The 13,066-nt window shown below is 41.3% G+C and overlaps 1 protein-coding gene across 1 annotated transcript in view; it reads left to right on the top strand.

Moving 5' to 3' along the window:
* Positions 1-13,066, top strand: part of LOC136876018 (agrin-like) — a 207,435-nt gene that overhangs the window by 96,805 nt on the left and 97,564 nt on the right. The gene's annotated exons all lie outside the window — the stretch shown is intronic.

Below are 13,066 nucleotides of genomic sequence, written 5' to 3'. Positions count from 1 at the left end.
GCAGTGGTAGCAAGGTAACTGTCTCGCCAGAGGTATGAGCGTAGTAGTTGTATGCGATCAAAACATAGGATAACGGACCCCGACCAGAGCAAACGAGAAAAAGTTTGAGCTTGAACCATTTCCCCCATATCAAGACACAAACTAGTTACTGGTAACTACTCTCGACTAGCTAAAACAAAGGGTAAGAAAAAAGGAAGAAAATAAGGTTTATTGAAGTAAAATTCAAAGGAAGAATATAAATGAGTCAAGAGTAGAAAATTCAAAAAATATCACCAGGGTAAAGGTAATATACGGTACTCACAATAAAATAATGAAATAATAAAAAATAAAAAGAACGTAGAAACTTAAATTTAGAGCTCGAATGTAATTAGTGAGTACCGGGCGAGTTGGCCGTGCGGTTAGGGGCGCGCAGCTGTGAGATTTTATCCGGGAGATAGTTGGTTCGAACCGCACTGTCGGCAGCACCTGAAATGGTTTTCCGTGTTTTCCAATTTTCACACCAGGCAAATGCTGGGATTGTACAATAATTAAGCCCAAGGCCGCTTCCTTCCCATCGTCGCCATAAGTCATATCTGTGTCGGTGCGACGTGAAGCAAGTTGTAAGAAACAATTAGTAAGTAATGTTTAAGGTAGTAATAGAAAAACTAAGTGTGACAAATCATGCTTGTATCAAATCATTTGGATTGTAAGAAATGACCAGAGGACTCATGGTACTCCGCAGCATTCGTTATAAATAGGTCAGATAACTCGTCATATTGTTTTGCCTGCCCTTTTCAACCGTTTTACGGACATTTAATAATAAGCGCGTTATGGTATGCCACAGTTCGTAATCAGAATTCATCCATTCTGACGTCATCATGACATATGTTTGGTAAAAATATATCCACAGTTTTTATCCTGTATTTCTTGATGTATATTGTGTCGTAGAAGGCAATAGTATTTTTAATAGCAGTTCTTCTATATAGAACGGTTGTCTTGTGAGCTCATAGGTTAGTCTCGAAGGGGTGGTTTTCTTTTTTACCAGGCCGAGAACTTTTTAAAATGTAGCTTGGTTATCCTTCGGTAGGTTTTCCCAGTTAATGTCTAAGGCGTATGTCATGATGGGATTTGTTTGTACGTAGACTTTTCTCTTAGCAGCATGTAAGTCATTACGAACGTTCTGCCATAAGTAGAATATATTAAGAAACTAGGAAAGGTTACAGAATCAAAGAGTATCTAGCAGCAAATAGTATTCTTCCGTGATCAGAGAAAGTGTATACTCTCTGGCTTGACAGGTAGTCATCAAACCTGGCTGCATGCAATGACATTACTTAGGATGAAAATCACATTAGATCAGAATATTAATGAAAGTGCTAGTCGCTTAGCAACGTGCTAAGTAGAGAATGTATTGCGGGTTAGGGTAAGCCTTCGCCTGCAATAATTGGAGTGATCGTTTAATAATTTGATTTTATGATTACTCAAACTTGGCTGAACTTAGAGACCTATCAAAGTATCATGATTTACCGGCAGCTAATTCCAGAGAGAATAAAATAAAAATGAAGCAGATCGGTCTAGTAGAATGGACGGACGGATTTGCCAAAACTGTTTTTAGTAAACTCTTTAATACATAGATCTCTCTCCCCAGTTCTTGGTGATCCGGAAATAGTGGATGGGAGTACTCTATTCTATTTTCTATACTATATGACCAGCACACACAAAGGATCTCTGTAATAAATGTAAATTTCACACATTTACTAGTGTCAAGGCATCTGAGAATTATTAACGCCGAATGCAATCATCTTGCCGCACCGTCTTGGACATCGGTACTGTTAAAACATTTAAACTCTGTAAGTCTTACGTTTTCAATCGTGATTGGGATTGTTGTTCCTTACTCTGTGATCTGTTGTTCATATGTCTCTGAATAAGAGGTCAACACAGTGACGTGCTGTGTTCGAAAGGACGAACAAACAAATCAAATAAGAAATTCAACTTCTAATTTTGCGTGATTTTTTATTCCGTGATCACTGAGTAAGTGGCCTCACGGTTTGAGTCACGTAGGTTTCACCTTGCATTCGGGAGATAGGGTTCAAACCCATTGTCGGCAGCCCTGAAGATGGTTTTCTGTGGTTTTCCACTTCCACACCAGGTAAATGCTGGGGATGTAGCCTACCTTAACTAAGGCCACGGCCTATTCCTATCCCATCACCGCCTTGAGACTTATGCGTGTGGGTGCGACGTAAAGCAGATTATAAATAATAATAAAAAGCTGTGATCATAGGCATCCGAGACGTTGGAGACTGGGCGGACAAATGCAAGATGTTAACCGATCATCGTAGCTCTGCAGGTTGAGCACTAACCAGTGTGCACACTGTCACGAACTTATAAACTTATCGTACTCAATTCAGATCTCGTCTACTTTCCTCCCATTTCTAGTTCGCAACTATTTTAGACAATTGCTTGCACCTGTAAGGATATTAAATAACAAAGATTATTAGTTACATCGTGCACACGTAAGTACAAAGGGCTGATCACTTTGCTTCCCAAAGTCACTTAAATCCAGCCCTGTAACAGAGCTCCTATTTCATGGCATCGAACGCTTCTCGGAACTTGTTATTTATAGACGAGCGATCAAAGCTACCGGGTGACGTTATCTTAGCTCCATCATCAACAGGGGTTTTCAAATTGGGAGATTATGTTTAATATGTTAATTATGGGTTTACTTAGCGGTCCATTACGACAGGCTCGTGATGTAGGAGTATCGTGCGGCCCTAAGTTCTATTCCTGCCTAGTCAAATGATTTTAATCCTGAAATGACGTTGCCATCCTCTGAGTGAACGGAAGTAATCACGCTGGCTACGTAATGCTCGAGGTGATGCAGCTCTTTCCAATGTTGCATGCAGCTCTGTGAAAACGCGTACTTAATTCATACAGGTTTGCAAACTGAACGCTGGAAGTCTCTGGCAGTACCGGGGATCGAACCCTAACTTCCGAGGACAACGTCTAATAGTGCCCATTCTACCAGATAACAAACAAATCAGAACTGTTGGATGACCTGTGGCTGAGGTATAATACATTTTGTCGGGTAAACACCAAAGCCCAGATCAATTTGTGGTGAGACAAAATGTTTACACTATGTCTTCTGATACGCCATAGAACAAATGTTTGGCTTTCAATCTGGCTTTAACAATAAGAAAGTCAGTCTTACTAATAAAATGTCTTTATACAACACTTGTATAGTTATACAATTAATAATCCCTCTATAAGCGTTGCATATTTTTCTTACTAATAAACGTGCTATACGCATTGTACGTCTATACTCCACATATACACTCGTTCCAAGCCGTAGTAATTCCTTACTGCTGTTCACTGACGTATTTCGTCATGTTCACCGCCTTTACGATACGGTACTCAATGATCGCTTTTGCTGGTTATCTAGAGAAACCGCGTGGTAGCACGAATAGAGAAGAATTGCAGTGTTCGAATAAACAGGAACAGAACTGTAATACGCATACTTCAGCAGTCTATTATTCTCGCTAGTAATAATTACTAACCTCATCCGCGCCAATGCTCGTAGCCCTGTGAGAACTTGAAGTTCCCAAGATATAGAGCCACCTCTAGGATCTTTCATTAAGTCATTTCTGACTGTATTAATAACAATTCAAGCATATTCCTTCGTAAATCGATATTTCGTTTTAAAACGTCCGTCATCCAGGAGAAACGGCTCACTCCGTCCCTTAAACTGTTTTATTTTACGAACATTTCCAGCCTCCATAACCTCTAAATGTTCTATGTCTTCTATATTAAAAATGCCGTGAATATCAATGTTATTTTTCATTCTTTCAATGTGCGCTTAATGGATAAGTCGGATATTTCACCACGATTATATCACTGCAGACCGTAAATGCCACGAAAATAATTTTACACTGATCACTCGTTTCTTTTCCGTCACTAGCTGCTATACAACACTTAAACAAGGTCCTGGTCTGTACAAGCAATTCGGTGAATAACTGTAACAGATGTACCGTATACACAGAAGACTTACACACGGTTTATTAGTAAGACTGCAAGTCCCTGCTGTGTGTTTCAATAATAATGTTATTGTTTTCACGTCCCACTAACTACTTCGACGCCGAGGTGCCAGAATTTTGTCCCGCAGGAGTTCTTTTACGTCCCAGCAAATCTATCGACACGAGGCTGACGTATATGAGCACCTTCAAATACCACCGGACTGAATCAGGATCGAACCTGCCAAGTTGGGGTCAGAAGGCCAGCGCCTCTCAACCGTCTGACCTACTCAGCCCGGCAGTTTGCGTGTTTCGGTGGACTTGGCTGACTAATACATAACAGCAACTTCCGGCTCGGTGAGGAAAGCAACTGGAAACTACCTAATCACTCCTCATTTCCCTAGTACACCAAGTTATGCATGCCTAGGCTATCTTTGGCAGCTGATGATGGAGCCATTATGGATACAACTAGCCTTTGATCTGAGGACTCAACAAACAAACAAACAAACAAACAAACACATTCATGTGTCATCAAAGAGATATTTTTAACATTCCGACATCGTACGACATGACAAGGATTTACGAATGGACTGCTTTAAGTCTTTCCGTGGTTTCCCATCTTCACACCAAGCAAATGCTGGGGCTGTACCTTAATTAAGGCCACGGCCGTTTCCTTCCAATTCCTAGGCCTCTCCTATCCCATCGTCACCATAAGACCTATCTGTGTCGGTGCGACGTAAAGTCAGTAGTAGCTTTAAGTCTTTCAAAACTCTGTCTATCGTGCTGAGTTTGAACCCACACTCGTTAGATCTGCAAGTTGACACTCTATCACTCGGTTCAACCTCGACCTCAAATTTATTATTCTTTTGGATTCTATAATTCTGTTGCCTTAAGGACAAATATAGTCCAGTGTTCGATCCAACGAATGGTATCTAAAATATTCAAATGGTAATTGTCACTAAGCAAGCAATCCATTCCGTTACAAAGAGACAAGACACTCAAATGACGTTGCACACGCAGATCAGCGGCTGAATTCTGCAACAGGATGATCGTGTTATAAATTCCAAAAGAAAGAGGACAGAGTGACCTGAAGAGTAGGTTACTATCGACATAAAGTTAACGATTACGAAACATCGATTGTTTCCCCTCAATTTTTCCGGGATATGCATCTCAATGTTACTAACCAACCACTGTTGATCAAGATTATTGAATGACCAGCGTCTAGGCTTTCGGTTCAACCTTGGGTTCGATTCCCGGTCAGGTCGGGAATTAAGTCACGTATGGTTAATTCTTCTGATTCGGAGTCTAGGTGTTAGTGTTATTCCACATCACACTATCAAGCACAGGCCGTGCGGTTAGGAGCGCACAGCTGTGAGCTTGCTTCCGGGGGATAGTGGGTTCATGCCCCACTGTCGGCAGCCTTAAAGATGGTTTTCCATGGTTTCCCATTTTCACACCAGGCAAATGCTGCGACCGTACATTAATTAAGGCCACGGCCGCTTCCTTCCCACTCTGAGGCCTTTCCTATCCCATCGTCCCCATAAGACTTGTTTGTGTTGGTGCGGCATAAAACAAACTGTTTAAAAAACTATCAACCACAGCATAAACACGCAGTAGATGATAATGATTGTTATTTTGAGGGACCTAACATGTAAGTCATCAGCCCGAACGCTTAATAGTGAATACATCCCTCTGCATACGGTTGGCGTCAGAAAGGGCGTCCGACCAAGTCCATCTGAGCGAGTCAGTTCGCATCCGCGGAAAATGGGCGGAAAAAGAGCGTCTGTTGATGAAGTTCTATTCTCTTACGACGTACAGTATGCAGTATGAGGTGTAGCCTAAATGTTATCACATTCCATAGTCCTTCTAACTTCTAAACGACGGGCAGAGTGGATCAGACAACACAATCTTGGCTTTCTGAGCCCAAGTTGCCAGGTTCGATCCCGGCCCAGCCCGGTGGTATCTGAAGGTGCTCAGATACGTCAGCCTCGTGTCGGTAAATTTACCGGCAAGTAAAAGAACTCCAATGGGACGAGCTCTCAGTACGTACCTTGGTGTCTCTGAAAACCGTAAAAGTAGTTATACTAAGGCCCACGAGAATTGGAGTCTGACATTTAGCGCCACCAGCGAGAAAAGGTTGACGAACGCAGCTCGAAAATGGTCTGTTGCTATGGCAACGATAACAGCGATGCCACATCGCCACGTGGGTTGGCTTGCTCTCAGGCGCTTTTGTGATATTATTCGAGGTGGTAGGCCCACTGTGTTACTTTTTGCTGCTTTATGTATTTACGTGGTTGTTTTCTGAATACTATTTTCGTTGTTAGTTTTATATTTTTGTAAGTTAATCAGTGAATAGTTGGACAGTTCTGTTATGTAATTTAACATGTGCATTTGTTGAGGTTATTGTAAGGAAATGATTATTTCGTAGGTGATTATGAAATCTCATTTATCGGCAATGACGTGTTCTGTCTCAAATGCTGGAATTATTAGCGCGAGCTTAGGAACGAGTCAAAGTTCATTGAATTGCATTAGGCCGACATGTTTTGTTAACACTCAGCCTGTATGAAAGGGTGATATCCCGCAGATGGAGGTAACTATGACAACGCAGCGTACTTCGTAGTTACTACTTCAGCCTCTCAAATCTCACACTCCAACTCTCGTGGGCCCAACTACAGTAGGACTTCTAACCTGCCTATTTAATTCGTTTACTGTACATGGTGGGCCATAATTCACATCACCCTCTGTATAGAGCCGAGACGTGGACTTTTCGTGCTACAGACCTGAAGAAAATCGATTCTTTTGAAATGTGGTGCTGGCGAAGAATGTTATGTATACGTTGGACAGCATTTCGCACCAATGATTCCATCATAAACCAGCTCAACCTCAGAACCAGATCATCATCAATATATAGGGCAGAGTGGCACAATGTCGCTATAAGTAGGTTACAATTCCGATCAAACTTACAAAACTCGCTGTATTTCATTCCTCAATGTTGGTACCACTTACATGTGACCGGCTATGGGAAGAGTGAAGCACCTTCTTTGTGAATGTGAAAAATAATACAACTGTTTCTATTAGTTGGCAAGAAACAACCGATTTTACATTGCAAGGTGAGCATTTCACGTTGTTATAAATTTGAAGCTGTCTTAGCTAAGCTATGGGACCTTTTCTTCAAGTGTAAAATGCTATTTATCATAACGCCATATCTCTATGGACCTCAGAATGGGAGTATGATACTGCAAGCACTATCCGTAGTATTTCTCTGTAACTAGTTGATGAATCCATTGCTGAAGTACATGCGGTACATTTTCGATCAGATGGAATGGTACAATTTCGATCATGGATGTTTGCAGTTTTCTCACTGCAGATGCCGCACAGAAGGTCAGAGAAGAAAGTTTATATGAAATGGTCAATTATGCACCTTCATTGACCTTCAGTCAGTTGGTTATCGAAGAAACAATACCCCTGCCTACAATTCCTGAGACTCCTCCAAATAGTCAACCAAAAATGGATCATCACCCTGTAGTCGAATATAATGAATGCCTGCAATTCAGTACTAATTCAACCGTTATGGAAACTGTTTCAACGCCAACTTTTAATGGTACAAGCACTGTATCATCCGACGAGTCTATGAAACATATCTAACCATCACCTGAAAACAAAATCTACGCAAAAAATGTGACACGTAATACCAAAATCACATTTAATATCACGTTAAGTTCAAAAATCTCTTTTTTAAGAATGACAATAGCGCAAATACAAATCAAAAGATAACCGACATGGCAAGGACAACATATCTTCAAGATGATATATCTCAACGAGATCATTCGAAAGACAACCAGTGTGGCTTTTGTCATCTGGATTACAACTGTAAGAATTACGTGATAAAAGGATCGTGGATTCAGTGCCAGGACTGCAACGCGTGGTATCATGAAATATGTGCTGGGGGAAAAGGAAAGAGAAATTTTCAGTACGGAATATGTGTGTGATCCAAATTGTACCTTGTGTGATCAGAATTGTACCACCAGCGGTACAACTGCTATCAAAGACAGGCTCTTCTGTTTCGTACAATTTTTACGAGGAGTTATCTAAATGCTATTATTAATAATGTGTATAGCCTCCGTGGCTCAGGCGCCAGCGCGTCGGCCTCTCACCGTTGGGTTCCGTAGTTCAAATCCCGGTCAGTCCATGTGAGATTAGTGTTGGACAAAGCGGAGGCGGGACAGGTTTTTCTCCGGGTACTCTGGTTTTGTCTGTCATATTTCATTCCAGCAACACTCTCCAGTATCATTTCATTTCATCTATCATTCATTAATCATTGCCCCAGAGGAGTGCGACAGGCTTCGGCAGCCGGCACAATTCCTATCCTCGCCGCTAGATGGGGGCTTTATTCATTCCATTCCTGACCCGGTCGAATGACTGGAACAGGCTGTGGATTTTCATTTTCATTAATAATGTGAGCTATAGTTTAAGGTGGCTTCTTCATTGTCAATGTAAAGGAATGTTGGTAGAACTGGAAATGAAGTGAGAGTGCACGAGTAATTAAATTTTGATCTATGCGACGTGGGAATGACAGCATAGAAAAACTGATCATTCTAGGAAGTGTTTCCGGTAAGAGAGATCGTGGACGAGTTCCCACTCGATGGTGGAGCATTATCAAGAGTATAACTGAATTGAACATCTCTGGTGCAGCACGTCTGACCGGGGACAACTGACCAATAGCCTCCTCGGAAGCCACGATCCTCAGAACTGAGGAAACGATAAGAGAGAAATAAACAATTAAAATTTAACAATTGATTTATGTCATTAGCTGAATAATTTACTCAATTCTTCTTCTTTATCTGCTTGCCCTCCAGAGTCGGCTTTTCCCTCGGACTCAGTGAGGGATCCCACCTCTACCGCCTCAAGGGCAGTGTCCTGGAGCTTCAGACTCTGGGTAGGGGTATACAACTGGGGAGGATGACCAGTACTTCGCCCAGGCGGCCTCACCTGCTATGATGAACAGGGGCCTTGCTGGGGGATGGGAAGTTTGGACGGAATAGACAAGGAAGAGGGAAGTAATGGGTCGTGGCCTTAAGTTAGGTACCATTTCCAGGATGGCTGAGGTGGGAATCGAACCCACCTCTACTCAGTTGACCTCACGAGGCTGAGTGGACCGCGATCCAGCCCTCGTACCACTTTTCAAAATTCGTGGCAGAGCCGAGAATCGAACTCGGGCCTCCGGGGTGGCAGCTAATCACACTAACCACTACATCACAGAAGCGAACAATTTAGTCAATTACGATTACAAATTGCAGTCAGTAGAATTACAATGAACTTACTTTACAGAATATTAGTCTTAAAGAAATCACTGACATTTATTTCGCTTGGGCCTGGAATAATACAAAAGTTTGCAAGGAAAAGGAATATATTAATTCATTTTGTGTGGTTTTTAGCCTAAGGATAGGTAAGTGAGACTAAACATAATACCTTAGAATTTTCAAAATGATCCTTTCTCATCATTTTTTATTTTAGTTAATGACTTTCAGAATTTGAAATGATTTTCCATTTACTTTGAAAATAAATTAATTGGTTCTTAAAATTGTTGTCGCTACATCATTGCTTTTATCGAAAAGACGCCCTACAGGAGTAGTTGAAAGAATGCCTGTGTTTGTTTTTAAGAACATCGTTGCAATGTCTTTAAAAGTACTCGAAAGGTAAGAAGGAATTTCATCTAGAACTGTTAAAGTTACTGGTTCTGCTGTAGTAGAACTGAAAAAGTTATCTACATCATAATTGAAGAGCCCGGCCCGAGAACCAGACAGCTCAAATGTTTGTCGATTTCCTTTTGTTGTTGTTGTTGTTGTTGTTGTTGTTGTTGTTGTTGTTGTTGTTGTTGTTGTTGTTGTTGTAAGCTATCATTAAAAAAATGTTGCAATGTTTGAGTTGGGAAGAATTGAGAGAAAGAAGAAGAGCTGCTCGACTAAGTGGTATGTTCCGAGCTGTCAGCGGAGAGATGGCGTGGAATGACATTAGTAGACGAATAAGTTTGAATGGCGTTTATAAAAGTAGGAAAGATCACAATATGAAGATAAAGTTGGAATTCAAGAGGACAAACTGGGGCAAATATTCATTTATAGGAAGGGGAGTTAGGGATTGGAATAACTTACCAAGGAAGATGTTCAATAAATTTCCAATTTCTTTGAAATCTTTTAGGAAAAGGCTAGGAAAGCAACAGATAGGGAATCTGCCACCTGGGCGACTGCCCTAAATGCAGATCAGTATTGATTGATTGATTGATTGATTGATTGATTGATTGATTGATTGATTGATTGTTTGATTGATTGATTGATTGATTGATTGATTGATTGATTGATTGATTGATTGATTGATTGATTGATTGATTGATTGATTGATTGATTGATTGATTGATTGATTGATTGATTGATTGATTGATTGATTGATTGATTGATTGATTGATTGATTGATTGATTGATTGATTGATTGATTGATTGAAAATGAGCTCTATCTCCCGGTGCAAGAACTGTTCTGCTGCACTGATTTGGTGCGTAGTAGGAGTGTGAAAGGAGCTGTTGGGGTTGTTTTAACTGTTTCTGCCGGCGCGGCTATAGTTCAATGTTCGACCACTGCGATCGGACCTTCGGTGTAATCGAGAGAGAGAATACCTTTGCCACAAGATTGTCGAACCCTAGTATAGAAGCGAGTCGCAAGTTAATTGTTCACGATGTAACAAGAAGAATGTTTTTGGACTACATAACTCACTTGGAAACCTTCTTCAAAACGAAGGTCAATGCTCGTAAAGGTGAAACGTTGATAGTGTCGAAATAAAGATAGGCCTACGTTGAATACAACAGCAATGGACTGTCGTGCAGTGCCATGGTAAGGGATGTCTTCTCTGTTTTGGAGAAAGCAGGAGATACTCTTTCCTTACCAGACGCATCAAGTGTTCTAAATCGCAATGTCTTAAAAGTCAAAGCAAATAAGGCAAAGAATGTTAAGAATATAGCTTCGAAATATGTTCCACCTGACTGTTTGTGGTTCTAGTTTCAACTGGGAGTGATAATAATTTCGTGTGGCTATTTCTAGCCGAGTGCAGCCCTTGTAAGACAGACCCTCCGATGAGAGTGGGCGGCATCTGCCATGTGTAGGTAACTGCGTATTATTGTGGTGGAGGATAGTGTTATGTGTGAGTTGCAGGGATGTTGGGGACAGCACAAACACCCACCCCCCGGGCCACTGGAATTAACCAATGAAGGTTAAAATCCCCGACCCGGCCGGGAATCGAACTCGGGACCCTCTAAACCGAAGGCCAGTACGCTGACCATTCAGCCAACGAGTCGGACACTGGGAGTGATGATGCACCCGGTGATGATGATGGTGCTTGGTGTATATAAATCCTGTAACGATATTTACTCTCACAGTAAGTCTTCTGTATAATAAAGTATCTTACATTGATAACTCAGGTAAATAGTACTCTCCATAGTTTACCATGGCATGAAACAAGACAGTTCCAGTGGTTGTGTGAATAAACTGAGAGAAGTCCAGTAACACAACCCGTATCATGTGTATGTTACTACTGCTTCTAGCTACTGTACGTAGATAAACCTTACAGTACTTTTTCAACATGTTATTTTATGAGGTTTTTTGTGTCTCCTGGGAAGTTCTATATTTTGGAACTTTCTGGTTCTTGCAACTGGCTCTTCAATTTATTTTTTTCACATTTCTCCTTCCGAACGATGTATATCAATAACTAGAATGTAGCGTTTTACTAAAGTGGTGGTGTTGATTATTGTTTTAAGAGGAAGTACAACTGGGCAACTATCCTCTATATAACACTAATCAGAGGAGAAAATGGAAGGGATCCGACACTTCGAAAAATGAAGCTATCGGCCAAAGGAAGACAAGGGCCACGAAGGGCGTGAAAATGAAAGACTTCCTAGCCCTCGCAAATCTAATAGCGTCGGGATCGGAAAAGAACAAGAGTTGACCAAAGGAGGTCGGATAAAATAGGTGAAAGTGAGGAGCCTGGCACAAGTAAGTGGAAGCAATGCCAGGACTCAGCTAAGGGCCCCGTGGTCGTCAACCCACGCTCCAAAGTTCAGAGCCCCTGGGGCCCCTTTTAGTCGCCTCTTACGACAGGTAGGGGATACCGTGGGTGTTATTCTACCGCCCCCACCCACAGGGGGACGTTTTACTAGAATGTAACGATTACAGTTTCATTTCAAGAAGTAAATTACAAGTAAAAAATTATATTTTGTAAAAAGTAACTTCTTCTTCTTTTCCTACCACTTTTTCCCACACCTGTGGGGTCGCGGGTGCGAACTGCGTCGCACATATGGATTTTGTCCTGTTCGATGCCCTTCCTGATGCCAACCCTAGATGGAGAGATATAAGCACTATTGCGTGTTTCTGCGGTGGTTGGTAGTGTGGTGTGTTGTGTTGTCTGAATATGATGAGAGTGTTGAGACGGACCACATACACCCAGTACTCGAGTCATAAGAGTTTATCAGAAGCGATAAAAATCCCCGACCCGGCCGGGAATCGAACCCGGGACACTCTGAACCGAAGGCCAGAACGCTGACCATTCAACCAACGAGTCAGACTTGTGACAAGTAACTATTACAAGTAAATAGTACTAAGAATGCAATCGTTACAAGCAATTCGGTTACTTTTACTCCATTACTTCTCAAGTCTGGAAATAAAATACTATACCCATTTTTCTGGAATGAAAGTGGCGGGAGAGGATGAAACCTCACTCCATAGTAGCTGTCCGCGGTAAAATTAAAGCCCTAGAATCTCCGGAGGATTCACTTTCCCTCTCACAATATATATATTACTCGAAAATTTAAAATTGAGTTATCCCTTTCTCTTTGAATCCAGTGGCACAACAATTATTCGGGACTGTTCATTTTTATTAGAGGCAATAATGAAAGTTGACGGTGAACCAAATTTCTGGATAAGTTTCTTTTGTCTAGTTTCCATATCCTCATTAAAATCATATCACTCTACAGCAGAACTTCATAGAAAACAACATTCTCATTCCCATGCAAATGCAAAGTTAGAAAATGCGGTACTTTTATCTG

This window comes from Anabrus simplex, chromosome 6 (genome assembly GCF_040414725.1).
Source record: "Anabrus simplex isolate iqAnaSimp1 chromosome 6, ASM4041472v1, whole genome shotgun sequence".
Taxonomy (NCBI): domain Eukaryota; kingdom Metazoa; phylum Arthropoda; class Insecta; order Orthoptera; family Tettigoniidae; genus Anabrus; species Anabrus simplex.
Note: the sequence above shows the minus strand (reverse complement) of the source record. Positions and strands in the feature narration are given on the sequence as shown.